This window comes from Pelecanus crispus, chromosome 2 (genome assembly GCF_030463565.1).
Source record: "Pelecanus crispus isolate bPelCri1 chromosome 2, bPelCri1.pri, whole genome shotgun sequence".
NCBI lineage: Eukaryota > Metazoa > Chordata > Aves > Pelecaniformes > Pelecanidae > Pelecanus > Pelecanus crispus.
Genome location: NC_134644.1, coordinates 40,639,175 through 40,653,780, shown reverse-complemented (window position 1 = coordinate 40,653,780; position 14,606 = coordinate 40,639,175). Strand labels below are relative to the sequence as shown.

Here is a 14,606-nt window from a genome sequence, read left to right as displayed (position 1 = left end):
GCTTAGAATTTGATGTCATTCTCCTTTATCAGAGCTCAGACTGAGGCCTGAGGGGCATGTAAAGGATCACACCTGCCGTGGGATGTATTTTTTTTCAAGGGTCTTAACACTTTTTCCTGTTAAACTAGTAAAGTGACTTTTGAATTGGAAGAACTGTTCCTTGACTAGAAAGTCTTAGATTGTGATACTGCTTTTAACTTAATGAACTGGATCAACTTGGATGATACAGATTCTACTATAAATTCCCATACCAAGCTGCTGTTGCTTCTCCCCTTCCACTACCCAGATAATTTTTATTTTTGTAGGTTGGGAAACTGTACTTACCAAATGTACTGATTTTCAGATCATTGCATTAAGTATTGAATTTTCTGGGATTGTATTTATGCAGTGTTTATTCAGATGAAAATGAAGCAAACTCTTTCCACAAATTATTATCAATAGGGCTAGAATCAAGTGCTCACGACCTTAGGACTCAGTGACCCATTCTAGTCTTTCACCTGATCTAGTTGCTGTGCCATTGGAGCAGCTGGGCTGCTGCGAATCTGTGGAATAGTTTTTCTGGGGTGTAGCTTACTTATCCATCTACTAGAAAGGTAATACTGTTTAATACTTGCTAAAAATTTCATTGATCTTTTTGTGTTTTGTAAAGTGCCTGGTTGTCTAGTCCTTATTCATAGTAGTGAAATTTATTCAAATGAGAATCTCAGTTGACCTCATTAGTACAGCTGGGCACCAGGTATCTGGTAAGTGGAAATCTAAAACATCAAAAGTTCTGAGAATTACTTTCCCTTACATATGAGTTAGCTTGATGCAATTGAGAAATTGAAAAATGTATTGATTGGTTATAGTGCTCTATTAAACTACTGGCATGTTTAAGAAGCAGAAATATGTATGAATAGATATCTAGCTCCTTACTGATGGTACTGAGTAGTGGTTAGTCTGGATATCCAAAGAAAGGAAGAAGCAGATATTCCAGCTCCTTCAGAAATTTAGTGTTTCTTGTTAACATTAAGTCTTACTCAACCTTCTGCACTGGTTTATTACTAGCTGACCTTTTATATAGGGTTTTCACTTGCAGGTTATTGAAGCACCTTACGAAATTAATAACTATCCATTTGTTTACTTCTGAGAATAGAGATGCAAGGGAAACAGCTTGGGGAGTGCCATCTGAAACATGGCATAGCTTCTCTAATGCTTGGTTAGATTGGCCCTTCTGACAGGGAAGATTTGGCCCCTGTTTTGATCACCTAGAGCAAGAGCTGCTTTAGTGCCAACTTGTAGCAATAAATCTCGCTCTTTGGCCAACAGTCTTTCATATGCAGTCCTTTTGGGGCATATATCTCGTGTTTCTGAAGGTTATTCTACAGCTGGGATTTAAGAGAAATTATACAGATTTCACATTCTCATTTCATTAATAATTTTGATCAAATGTGTACTGAAACATTCAAGAAAGGTAAAATAAATAGGGATGAATTAAACAGATTGTCAGTAATTACGTAGCCACAGCTTTCTGCTTACTCCTGCAGAGGCATATCCTATCAGATACTGATCAAGTCAAAATTACCCGCACATAATGTTATGTAACTGTGTGTAGTCTTGAGAAATCTATGGCCATAAGTGTATTTTAAGTTTCAAGATGATAGAAACCAGCTTTGAGAAAGAGCTTCCAAAATAGAAAATTGATCCTTAATTATACCTAGCCTCTGCAGCTCCCTAGTAGGTGCCTACAGATGGGCAACAGAAACAAATAATAAATTTAAAAAATAGTCCTGTGCGATTAAAATGCTGTAGTGGTAGGACTCATGCGTAAGTTACTCTTCTTATCTTTGAAAATAGAATATGAGCTAGTTTTAATAACTAATTGGGCTAAAATTGTGATGCAGTCCGAGTACCTAAGTGTGCATTAGCTGCTGGCCCACTCTCCCTATTCTGGAACCCTGGAGAGGCAAAACCAGCTGCTGCTTCTGAGCAAAGGACAGATTATGCCCTGCTGCTGGGGCCAAAGGGGTTCTACCACCACCATAACCAGCAGTAGGGACTGGTGCAGTTCTCTCTTTAGCAGCAGTGTATAGACCTGACTTCCATAGCTTTCTATTCTGGCTTGGTTTCTTCTGTGATTTGGAGATAGTTTTCCTGTTACTTCTGAGGAGCTGTGGCCTAGTTCTCAGTAACACCTGCTGAAATGAGCAAAATATGCTAAATGACTTGTCTATCTGTCATGGTTTAACCCCAGCTGGCAACTAAGCACCACACAGCTGTGGTGGGATGGGGGAGAGAATCAGAAGAGTAAAAGTGAGAAAACTTGTGGGTTGAGATAAAGACAGTTTAATAGGTAAAGCAAAAGCTGTGCACGCGAGCAAAGCAAAACAAGAAATTCATTCACTCCTTCCCATCAGCAGGCAGGTGTTCAGCCATCCCCAGGAAAGCAGGGCTCCATCATGCGTAATGGTTACTTGGGAAGACAAATGCCATCACTCTGAATGTGCCCCTCTTCCTTTTTCTTCCCCCAGCTTTATATGCTGAGCATGACATCATATGGTGTGGAATATCATATGGTCAGTTGGGGTCAGCTGTCTTGGCTGTGTCCCCTCCCAACTCCTTGTGCACCCCCAGCCTACTCGCTGGTGGGATGGGGTGAGGAGCAGAAAAGGCCTTGACTCTGTGTAAGCGCTGCTCAGCAGTAATGGAAACATCCCTGTATTATAGACACTGTTCCCAGCACAAATCCAAAACATAGCCCCATACTAGATACTGTGAAGAAAATTAACTCTGGCCCAGCCAAAACCAGCACACTATCTCAAATGCAGTCAAGTTTTTCTCATTTTGGCTTTTCTTTCATATTTTGTCTTGTTAATAAAAAATCTTAGTAGATACTAAACATGCTTTTGTGCATGGTAGGTAAATAATAAAACTGATTTTCTTTACTGATATTTTTGTATCTATTTCTGATTAAACACGTGCTGAATCCTGTTCAATGTGATGTTGTACGTGTCTGTTGCTTTTTGACAAAAAGGAAACAAATTCTGTTCTAAATTAGCTTTAAATATTTTTTCATACTGCTGAGAAAACTAGGAAAATGGGATGTGGTTAACTTGAATGCTGAAGCCTAACTTTGTAGTGAAAATAATGGTAACTGGCATTATACTGAATTTCATACAAACAATAAATGGCTTACACTTATGTGGATCTTTCCAATTAGTTGTTCAAATAAGGCTTGGAATAACTGAGCAAGGGCTTATCTAGTGGCATCACTAGAAACACCTTGCATGAGAGAGAAATGCTGTACATGTGATTTCTTGCTGCTTTTCACAATGTGTCATCATCTCTGCTTGTGGCAGAATAAGTACAGATATTTGGCAAAGCAGAATTCTTCAATGCCCTACCAGTAGCAATTTACACCTATGTTGAACTTGCCTTACCCAGCTGCACCCAGCACTACAAAGTGCAAATGGAAAATGTGATCACTCCTGCTTGTGATACAGGATGTTGCGGAGCTCTGCACTGCAAAACATGTGGATTTACAAGAGAGATTACACTGGCTAGAAACAGAAATAAAATTTATCAAAGCACTTTTTAACTCCTAAGGTAAACTAATATTACCTAATGGAGTGACTAGGGGCAACATCTTACTGTTGATTAAAGCAATAAGGTCCTTCAGTTGTTTATAGTTAAATGGTTGTTAGAGCAGTATTTTACTATTTAATTACCAAGTCACTTGTGTTTTGCAGTAGTTTATTGTTCTGAGGGGGGGGGGTGTGTGTGTACACGCACACTTTTTTTATATATATATAAAAAAAAACCCCTCTGAAATGTCTAGGACGCTTGTTTAGGTTTTTGCAAGTTTATCAGATTTCCCTTGGGAAGAATGTTGCTGCTTCTTAGAGTACCACATGAAATACCTGTTACAGTTAGAATAAGTTCTAGATCTTATCAAATCTGTATCAAAATGGTTCTGAAAGAGGCAAATAATCTCAAAATATGGGAACAGTGGATGCTTTTTTTAAAGAATGAACACTAGGGAGCCAGTGTGGAATGCTGGCATTTCTCTCAGTGGTAGTCTAGAAACAATAGTTTAGGTGTACAGCATCAATTTAGATTGTATGCTGTGCTTCAACTTGCATGCCTTGATTCCAGGCACTTGAACTGTCTTTTGTTTTCTTGAATTTCAATGTAGACACACCTAAATAGGCTATAGTATTCTATCCTGGTAATTAAACTTCTGCTTCTGTAATATACTTTTGTAGTGAGAGAAAAACACCTTCATGGCAAAAATTCTACGGAACAAAATTTTAATTCAAATTTGTCTCTATTAAAAAGTGCAGAAGTGTCTTAATGGGTTGTATATTTAACATTGGAGTAGAGGAATTCCAGGTTGAAGTTGGTGCATCAAAACACCTCGTATCTGATAGCTCTAAGTTTGCAGACATGTCTGATAGTTACTGACTGTGAAGTGGGTAGTGGAAAGATGGTTTGTAGTGCCTGGGTCTGTGCTATGTGACCCACTGTAAACGTTAATTTGAAACACCTTTCATCTCTACAGGACTGTTACTTCATAGCAATCTGTAGTCATCCAGGGATGTTGTTTTCTTAGTGTTGATGTCCCTTTCTATATCTGAGAAGACTTTGCACCAGCAAAAGTCTTTAATGTTGTCAGACATCCTTACGGTTCAACCCCTGACGTGTAGATCTGCAAATCCTGTGGTGTCGGCAAGGTCTGGTGCCCAGGATGCTCCTTCTGGAGCCATCTATGACCTGATGTGTTTATAATACAGGGAAAGCTGCACTGCACTTCTTCCCTACACACTTAGCAATCCTTCCCCATATGCTTTAACAGTAGTATCAGAAAAACAGCTCAATTACATGGCACCCTGATGTGACTGCATGCTGCTTTCTCACACAGTTGGAAAGCCAGAGAAACTAATGAGTGGAGGAAAAATGATGAAGGACGAGGAAAGAGGAAAAACTGTGTAAATAATTAAAAGAAGTGGAGAGGAAAAAACCAAAACACACAAAAGGAAGTAGAAAAAGGAGATGGGTAAAGTCACCACACAAAATGCACTGCTGCTGTTAGCTTCATATTTCAGCACTGGTAAAGAACTAACTTCATTTCCCCACTTGCAATGTTTTGATGTGATGCTTTTGGCTACTGACTACTAGCTAATGCTGATAGTTGTGCTGTAAGAGGACTTGAATGCAGAGGCCACTCTGGGGAAATTTTCTTGTTCCCTGATGGCACTTGAGGGAAAGTGGAGGGACTACTTTCAAATAGATTTCATCCATCACAATACCAGCCTTAAATACAGAAATATTCTGCAGTTAGGAAGGAATTGAGGTGCTAATGTAGTGTTTGCTTATATATTTTTACATAATTTAATTTGGTTTATGTACCTACACAGTAGGGAGAGATTCTTAAGTGGACAAAGTGTACCAAATGTAGTTGTGTCTGCTGGGCACAAGGGCTTCGAGCAGTTCCAGTATTAATCAAAGGTGGTTTAGGAGTTGCTGAACAGGTTTCTGGCTTAATAAGGGGAAGTACAGTGAAGGTGGCAAGCTAAGTTCCAGGCTTGGGCCCCAAGCATGACATCTGGGCTGGGTACACGTTTTTCTGGAGAGACAGGGAAGATGAGGGTGGAGGATTGCCCCCTCTGTAAAAAGAGCAGCTGGAACATTTGGAGCTCTTAGATGGTTGAGACAGGCTGGTTGAGAATGGTTAGGATCAAAGGAGAGGCTACTGAGGGTGACATAGTAGTGGATTACAGACCAGCTACTCATGATGAAGGTTGATTAAATTAGCAACTCAACGACATCTATGGGTCACAGATGCTGATTCTTGGAGGAGTTAATCTCCCTGAGAGCTGGAAGGGTAACATGGTGGGGTGCAAGCAATCCAGCAGATTTCAGGAAGCTTTCTTGGTAGAGATACTAACAGGTCAACCAGGGGTGTTGCAGAAATGGATGTCCACTAACAAGGAAGAGTTGTTTATGAATGTGATAATAGCAACCCTGGCTGTAGTCATGATCATACAGTGGAGCTCAAGATCCTGAAGGGAGTGAGGAAGGCAAGTCCTTGGACTTCAAGCAAACTTTGGCTTAGTTGGGGAACTGGTAAACGGGATGCCATGGGAGGCAGCTCTGAAAACTGAAGGGAGCATAGGGAAGCTGGCAAGTCTTTAAGGGGAACCTTTTCCCTATGCCAGAGTGGCACATCCAAATAGGAAACCAAGTTGATTAATTGGGACACCAGTTAGGCTAAACGGAGAACACCTGACTGAACTTCCTTGCAAAACTGTCAATGGTGGAAGCAAGAACAGGTTGTGGCAAAGGAGTTATTAGAAATGTTGCCAAGGCGCATAGGGATGGTGTCAATGCATACAAGGGCTTGTAGAATCTCATGTTGCTCTCAAAGGCTAACAGAAGGAGGCTGAACAAGGACCATATAGGCCTGTTGTTGCATGTGAGCACAGGTAAAGCCAGTGTACTCAGAGCTGCCTTTGCCTCTGTCTTCCTGCCTGCTTAGAGGCGAGGTTCAAGCAAGTAAAGAACTGCCAGAAATGGATGAGGGTCAAGACAGGGATCCCTTCTGAGAACTTGACCTGTACAAATCTCAGACCAGCTGGACCATGTCTTGAGGGTGCTGGGAAGAGCTGGCTGAAGCCTTGAGAGCAGCTGCTCTCTGTACTTTTTAGAATGGGGTGAGCAGGGTCCACAACAACCAAAGCAAGGCACCTATTTTCAGAGGAGGCCAGAAGGACAACTGGGGAACCATGAGGAAATCGGTCCCTGTGAAAATCATTGCATCCCCTTGGAACAAACTTGCTTTTGTGTATTTCATGTGTCTAGAAAGGGTGCTGTCATGCCTCACCAACTGTTTGCCTTCTATGATAAAATGGCTGCATTTGTAGGCATGGGGATGGTAGTGGATGCCATGGCAACTTTAGTAAGGTGCTTGGCACTGGCTCCTGTGCTATTTTTGTATGTGCTTAGGAGTCTGTCGTCTGGGTGGGTGGGCAGCTAGGTGGCTAAAAAGCTTGTTGTGTGGTTGGGCTCAAGCAGTTGCAGTTTAACGGGTCACACTTTGCCTGGAGGGCAGTAGCAAGTGGAGGCCTATTGTATTTAACATCTTTTTAAAGGATCTGAAGGACATGACAGGATCCACTGTTGCCATGTTGGCACATGACCCCGTACTGGGGCTGCAGTTGACAAGCTTCAGGGCTGGGTTGCTGTCCAGAAGGACCTGGGCAGGCTCAAGGAACAGGCCAGCATGAACTTTTTGAAATTGTGACAAGGACAAACATCCTACCTCTGGGAAGGGAGGGCACCTTGCAGAGATCTGGGTTGGTGACTGCCCATCTGGGTTAGCAGCTCTGTTGCAAAGGCAGCGGGGATGTTGGTAGGCAGCAAGCTGACCATAGCCAACAAAGATAACAGCATGCCAGTAGCTTGGAAAAAGTGATGATCCTCTTCTATTTAGCACTCATTAGGCCTCTTCTAGACCGCATACCTGGACATGCCAGGTGTGTCATTCCCCCCCCCCCCCCCCCCCCATCCTGTGACAAGAAAGTTGTTGACAAACTGGACAAGCTCAGTGGAGGGCCACCAAGGCCAGGGCTGGAGCACGTGTCCTGCAAGGAGAGGCTGAGGCAGCTGAACTTGGTTCACCTGGGGGAGGGAGGATTTGCCACCATCTGAGGGAGGATGAGAGAACAGGCGGCACTCAAAGGAGAGGTTTAGGCTGTGTGTATAAGGAGCACGGCTCTACTGCGGTGAGCCCAGGCCTGGCTCGACGGTGTGGGACTGAAAGCACCGAGGCGGAGTCCTCCCCGGCCTGGGGTGGAGGGAACGGGAGCCAAGCTGCGGCGCGGGGGAGCGCCGGCGGCTGAGGCGGGCAGTGCCTGAGGGACTTCCAGCCCTGGCCGGCGGGCGGAGCAGTCCCCCTGCGGGCCGTCTCGCTGGCGTACGCGGGAAGCGCCGCTGCCCTCGGCCCCGCGGCTCGGAGGAAGAGGAAGTGGCCGCGGCCCCAGGCCGGCCGGGCTCGGCGCGGAGCTGAGCTGCCCGGCACGGCCCCGCGGAGGCGTCTCCCCGCCGCCCCGGGGCTGCGCGGCGCAAACTTCGCGCCGGGCAGCGGGGCCGTGTGGCGGCGCGGCGCTGCCCCGGCACCTCCCTGTCGCGGAGCCGAGGGGGGAGCGGCCCCGGAGCGCGGCGGGCGGGCGCGGGCGGCAGCCAGAGGAGGAGGAGGAAGCGCTGTCAGTGGGGCCGGCCGTCTCCGCCCGCCGGGCATCCTTCAGCACCGCCGGGCTGCGCTTCGCCCGCCGCCTGTCCCAGGTACCGCCGCGCACCCGCCCGGCCCGGCGGGCAAACTTGGCGGGGGAGGGGGTCCGGGGCCGGTCGGGGGTCGCTGCTGGGCAGGGTCGGCGCGGCAGAGCGGGGAGCGCGGCTGCGGGGCTCGGACTCGTCTTGACCCTCTGGCTCCTGAAGTTCGGAGCGGGGCCCGGGGCTGGCTGGCGCGCCCGGCTTTGGAGGGGCTGCCGGAGGCTTTCACGGCGGCGGGGGGAGGCGCTCCCCCCCGCCCTCTCCCCGAGCGGATTTCGGTTTGTGCAGCGCTGATAACAAACCGCGGCTCCGAGGGGGGCGGCGGTCCCGCCCGCCCGCTGCGCTCCCGCCGTTTGCCGAGGGGCCGGTGCGACGCCCGCCCGCCCGCGCTGGCCGTTAGGCCCGGGAAGGAGGCGGGGCCGGCGGGCGGCGAGGTCCGGTCAGGCGGCGCGGGGACCCCCGGCCCCCGCCGGGCGGTTGCGGGGAGCGCAGGCGGCATTGCCGGTAAATCGCTTCCAGCCAGCGCGGTTCTTCGCGTCCGGCCGACGCCGCGGTGAGGAGGCAGAGCCGGGAAAGGAGGGGAGCTCCGAGAGGAGCCGGGGCGGCTGCCGGCCCGCCCGCCCAGCCCGGCGCCGCTTGTCACATGCCGGGCACCTGGAAGCGGCAGTACCGCGACGTGCCATGGCGTGGCTAGCTGGGGCTTGTGATTTTGCAGTTATTTTCAAAGGCTGGGCTGGATGTTGCCTTTTTAAGTCCGCGACGCTGTTTCAGCACATTTTTATTACAAAACAAGGAGAGGCGGCGCGACTGTGGGTCAGTAGTTGTATATCTGAGCGTGCAAACACATCTCTCCTCTCTTCTTTATCTAAATCCTTGTCAGAGCAACTACTTCTCGCAGCCTGTGTATTTCTGGAAAAGGGGGGGGGGGGGGGGGGGAATTTAGTTGCATGGACTTTTAGAGCTCTTCTGTGATACTTCCAGCTTGGTGAAATAATTAATAGGAGACATTTGTTCTCCATTCCCATTGAGCGTGCTTCGCCCCGGAGCGCTGCCAGCTCGGACTAGGGGAGTGAGCTGAGCCGGAGGCTGCTGTGTGGCAGGGCAGGGAGCAGCGCTGGAACCGTCTTGTGGTCTTGGGTAGGGGTGGTTGTTGTGCTAAAGTGATTGTTGAATGTAAAATAACAAAAATTTAACTATACCTGACAAAACGTATTTCAGGGTTTTCAGCCAAAGTTGGGAGGCTATGGTATGATTCTGTACCGCTTCTATAGTTATTTCCGTAAAAATACATAGGAGGATAACTGGCACTGTCAAGACATAGCTGATCTCTGGTTTACAAGGGGAAATCTTTTTGTACATCTGCTTTTATGTTTTATTTTTAATGAATCCAATCCATTTCAGCTTCTGGTATTAAATAACAAGTTACTGGCAATAACCTTCTCTTTCACAACACTAGTGGTCACATTGTGTATTTAATTTCTGTTTTTTCTAAGAAAAAAAAACAGACTGAGAATGAAGGGTTATTTCAGGAATCTAACTTAACCTCAAGTTAGTTAGATTAGACAAGGGGCTTTCCACTGCTTGAAGGCTGGCATTCCCCTGGTCTGAGGGCAAGAATGTAGCATGACATGAGTATATACAGCTGTAATTAAATACCTAGGGGGGTTCTGAGCTGTGGTACTGGGAAATGCAGATACCATATTGGGTGTAATGAAGTGGCCTTAGACTCTGTGGTTGAAAAGCTGAAGCTACAGCCTTTCGAAGAGTAAAAATCAAAATCAATGAAATCTGTATTTTATTTTTTAAAATAATTTAAATAAAATCACATTACCATTATTCATTGACCCAACTTCATTTGAGATCCCACAGCTTCACACCTGGCTCCAGTGGTCCACTTTGGACCACTTTGGTAAAAGGTAAACCTTTTACCCCAAATTAGTTGGCCGGGGGTTTGCTCCATGGCAGACTAGCAAAAGACAGTAAGCATAGGACTGTCAGGTCTGTTTAGCTTCGTGTTGTGCCGTGGTTTTACTCGCTGTCCTTGAAGCTACTGGGCATGCATTGCAGTATGCATCTGTTTTTCATGTCTGTTGTCTGTGGGTTCAGAGTGGTGTGGGATTAACTTTAAAGGACAGTTGGATTCCTATCTGATGTTCCTATGTGTGCTTCTGTTGGGTTCATTCAGTCTTGAATTTGCTAGACAATAAAAGTTAGCTCCTATAGTTTCCCATTAAGTTCTTGAGAGTAGTTCTCTAGTCCTTAGCATCTCAGTAGTCTCCTGTCTTCATGTGGAGGCATCTTGCTTGAACATTTGCAGCTGTGGTATTTCAGAAGAAATTTTACCTGTACTTTGTCTAGTGATATTAACACTTCTTTATCTTGACTAGAAATACCCTGCCTAGGAGTGTTTTGTAGAAATGCGTGGTACCATCTGCATCTTTTGCTGTACTGAAAGACAGCACCATGGTATTACCAAGCGTTAAATCGTTTGGATGAGCGTTACGGGGTCATGTGGGTGGGGAAAGGAGGAAGGGTCTCTCACCAACCTACTGTTCCTCAGATTGCTCCCCAACACCAGCGCAACGCTTGCGTTACTCCTCCCCCAGTTCTCTCTGATCCTGTTCGCTTTCCTTCCTCCCACCCTCTCGCCCACGTGCACACACGTGCAAACCAGCTTTGTTTCCCTTGAGAGGATTAAGCGTGGCTGGTGGCAGCCCCTGGTTATGGGCAGGGAGCTGCAGGCCCAGGGACAGCGCGGAGGAAAGTAAGTGTGTGTATTGTGAACACCATAATAAAAACAATAGCGCCTAATAATATTTTGTTGAAGTCACGTTAATCACTGTGGTGTGTTATTTGACGTGCTACATGCTGGGGCTGTGCTTTCTTTGTGGCTTGTGAATAAGACCTATCAGGGTAGTCTGTTCTGAACTTTACTGAATCTATATAATATTTATTCATGTATTATTTTGTTTTCTTCCTAAAACTTAGCAAACTCTTGAGGCTAGACTAGCAATTGTCTTAATTGGTCAAATTATGTTTTCCTCCTTTTTTTGTGTAGGCAGTACATTTTCTTGTCTCCCAGGGAGATGGTACCAAACCTGCTGCAATGGTTTGTTTTTTAATTCTAGCAATAGGCTCTGCAGTTCATCATGACAGGTCTTCCAGAGTTCTTGGCATGAGTCCAGATTAGTCCTGATTTGCGTTCTGCTTCCATTTAGTTGTGGTATCTTTGGCCTCTCTAACTGGGCTTGACTTTTGGCACGGTTCACGTTATACTGGTGTTTCTTGATCCGAGACTGTAGTTTCCTCTGCTGAGGAAACTTTTTTTCCTGTCCCTTGAAAGCTCTCTGCTTATTCTACCTTTCCTTCTTTATTAGGTAATTCATCTCGCTGGGTCTGGAAACCTTCTTATGAATTCTCTTGTCACTTCCTTGGGTTACAAATTCTGCAGATATTCATATTGTAGTTTAAACATGTTCCAGACCTCCCCTGTGATCACATCCTCCAACTTTTCATTCCTGTTCATCTCACTAATGAGTTCCCTTAGTTTTTGAGATTTGCCTTTTGAAATGGAAAACCTTAATTGCAGATTTACTTGTGTTGCTCTACCGTTTAATTTAAATAAAATCAATCATAAAGAATAAATCTGGGATTATTCTTTCACCAACCTTTGTATAAGCAGCGATTTAGTTATCAGCTGCAAGTCTAAAATCCTGATAGCGATAGTCAAATCGGTAAGTATATGGTGAAAAAATTGGTCAGTTGTGACATTCAGCAATAGATAGGACTGATTTATGGTAATTGTTCTTTGTATTTTGAAAATAAGCCTTTTGGAATCTTTCAGATTACTTGGTAGACATTAGTTACTTAAACAACTGATCCCTCCCCACAAACAAAAATAATTGCAGTATTTATTGAATATATGCTTACGTAGTTACCTGTAAGGTAATACTCTTGAAAAAAGACCAAGTAGGTATCTCTTGGTAAGGAGTTTCCCTCTTAATGGTGTAATCTCACAAAAAGCCTATGCAGTGGTGAGCCAGGGGGAGAAAAACAGGGATATGTCAGGAGCATGGCTCTATTCTGCGAACCTACAGAGGATCGTCCTAGCATACTATTCTCCTTTCTTTGTTTACCTGTACACCCAGTTTGTCGGGTCTGGTGGTTTTAATCCTCTGCTTCGGTTATGGTTCCCTGCCTGATTTTTTTTTTCCTTGTTATTCCTCTTCTGCTTCATTGCTTTAACTATGCTAGGGAAGGGACTTGGCCATAATTTGCAAGCTCTCTCAGGGTTTGTTTAGAGCTGAATGGGGGACTAAACACTCTCGTATTTTGTGGACTGGGAAGGATGCAAGAATTAAGTGACCACATGCCAGCAAGTGAACTGAGCTGAGCATGAAGTGCTTATTATTTTGAAAATGGAAAGGTCAGGATTGCAGGAGTGAGGGTCTAAGAAAATAAGTGCGTCTCATTACTGCACAACAAATGTGAAGTCCTGTAATTATTTGTAAAAGCCTTCTAGCATCCCCGTGAGGTAGCTAAGTATTACCCATGGAAGGAAGAACCAGGATGAAAGGACTTAACCAAAATCAAGAGAGAAAACCTATTAATACATTGCAGTTATCTTGTTTTGCTGCTGCGCTTGCCAGTAAGAACAATTCCATAAACGTATTCCATAATTTTGTGAAAGGAACTTTAACAGCAACTTATGACATGTATTGTAAAAGATAAATTAATTTGTGATAAAGCTTACAAAATGAGGTCACTAGTTCTGGACAAGAAACATTTTAAATGTGTTAATGCAAGCAAACTTGTTCTCACTAATTGCGCTTAAAAACAAGCTGACTGTAGCGTAATCTGCCTGTACAGCATGTTTTCTTTGGATACCATTATAAATATTAAAATTACCTTGTTTCTATTTCAGGTGGTAGTGTATTGCACTTATGTGTGTATTAGATGACATTTGAATATTCAGTCTAATGCTATATGCTTAGCAGTTGACTCCAATACTATAAGTATTTAAAAAAATTGTTTAGGAAGTCTTTTCAAATCATCCCCGTAAGTAGTCATTGACACAGTGCTTTCCGTAATATTGATGTAGTTGAAATAAACTGTTTAGCCAATATGTGCTTAGTTGATAAACATCCCTTAAATTACTTAGTCTGGTAATCTATTCAAGCTTCCATTAGCCATGTGGTTCTGTTATGTTTCAGTGTAATTTTCATTATTATTCCTTGGAGATAAATTGTTACGGAGTTCCGTGAAAGGAGGGGGCAATACATCAGAAAATTAGCTCCATTTGTTCCCCCAAAAAGCCCCAAACAAAAAATCATATAGAAGGCAGGTTTTTTTTTTTTTTCTTTTCTTCTTTGTGCCCATTTTCCTGCTGAAAAGTAATCCTGGGGCCTGAGCCGCTATTATCAAGAAAATAAGTTGTTAGCTACGTGATATTCTTTTATGCTTGTTCTTCTTCTTTGCTAATTCTGAACTTGTTGCAGTTCTTCTATTTTGAACACAAGCTAGTAAAGTGAGAAAGCAAACCCAAGCTGCAGAGAGTATTTTAACAAAGCTTAGGTTCAGAGATGGTAAGTTGAAAACTTGGCAGATCTCTAAAAGAGCTATAAAAACTCCTATATTTTATTCAAGATACACTCATTTTCATGGATCACGGCGATGCTTAAAAATGGAAATGCTGTTTTTTTCTCTTGCTGAGTACAGTTTGTTGTGATTTTTTTGTTTTGCATGGCAAAGGATGGTACCAGTTTCAATAAAACTTGCATCAGGAAGGAGTGTCTGGGGCAGTTCATTTGCCATGCTGGGGTGGGTTTCTCTCCTTTTCCTCCCGACACTCCCCAGAGCTCCTCTGCTCTTCAAATACACAACAAAGGACAGTAACGGGGAGGAGGAAGTGGCTGCAAGAGGCTTATTCTGTGGCTTGCAAGTTGGGCATTTGCTTGGGATGTACAAAACCTGGGTTAAATTTTTGGACTCGGTTTGCAGTAGAAAGCGGCTCATTTCCAAATCAGTGGGGGACTTTGCTGTCATTCACAACACAAACGTAGGAATTAATTGACTGTAGCCTTTGCTGTTGTTCTGCAACTCATCACAGCTTCCATTTTTGATGTTTTGCAAAATTAAAAGGAGATGGAGACTAAAAAACCCCTATCTATTGTTAGATCTGGGTTTCACTTCTAGTTTTATCATCACATGGCTGAACACAAGAACAATTTTAGAGGTTATCAGGATCATAGAGCACGCGCAAGATTAATTCACAATCTAAGTGAGTTTGTGGGCAG

General features: G+C 44.5%; 1 protein-coding gene across 1 annotated transcript in view; it reads left to right on the top strand.

Moving 5' to 3' along the window:
- The first annotated feature begins 8,310 nt into the window (after positions 1-8,310).
- RFTN1 (raftlin, lipid raft linker 1) overlaps positions 8,311-14,606 on the top strand; it is a 103,345-nt gene continuing 97,049 nt past the window's right edge. Inside the window, exon 1 of the mRNA XM_075706037.1 lies at positions 8,311-8,322. The gene's annotated coding sequence lies outside the window, so the exon portion shown is untranslated. The remainder of the gene's footprint in view (positions 8,323-14,606) is intronic.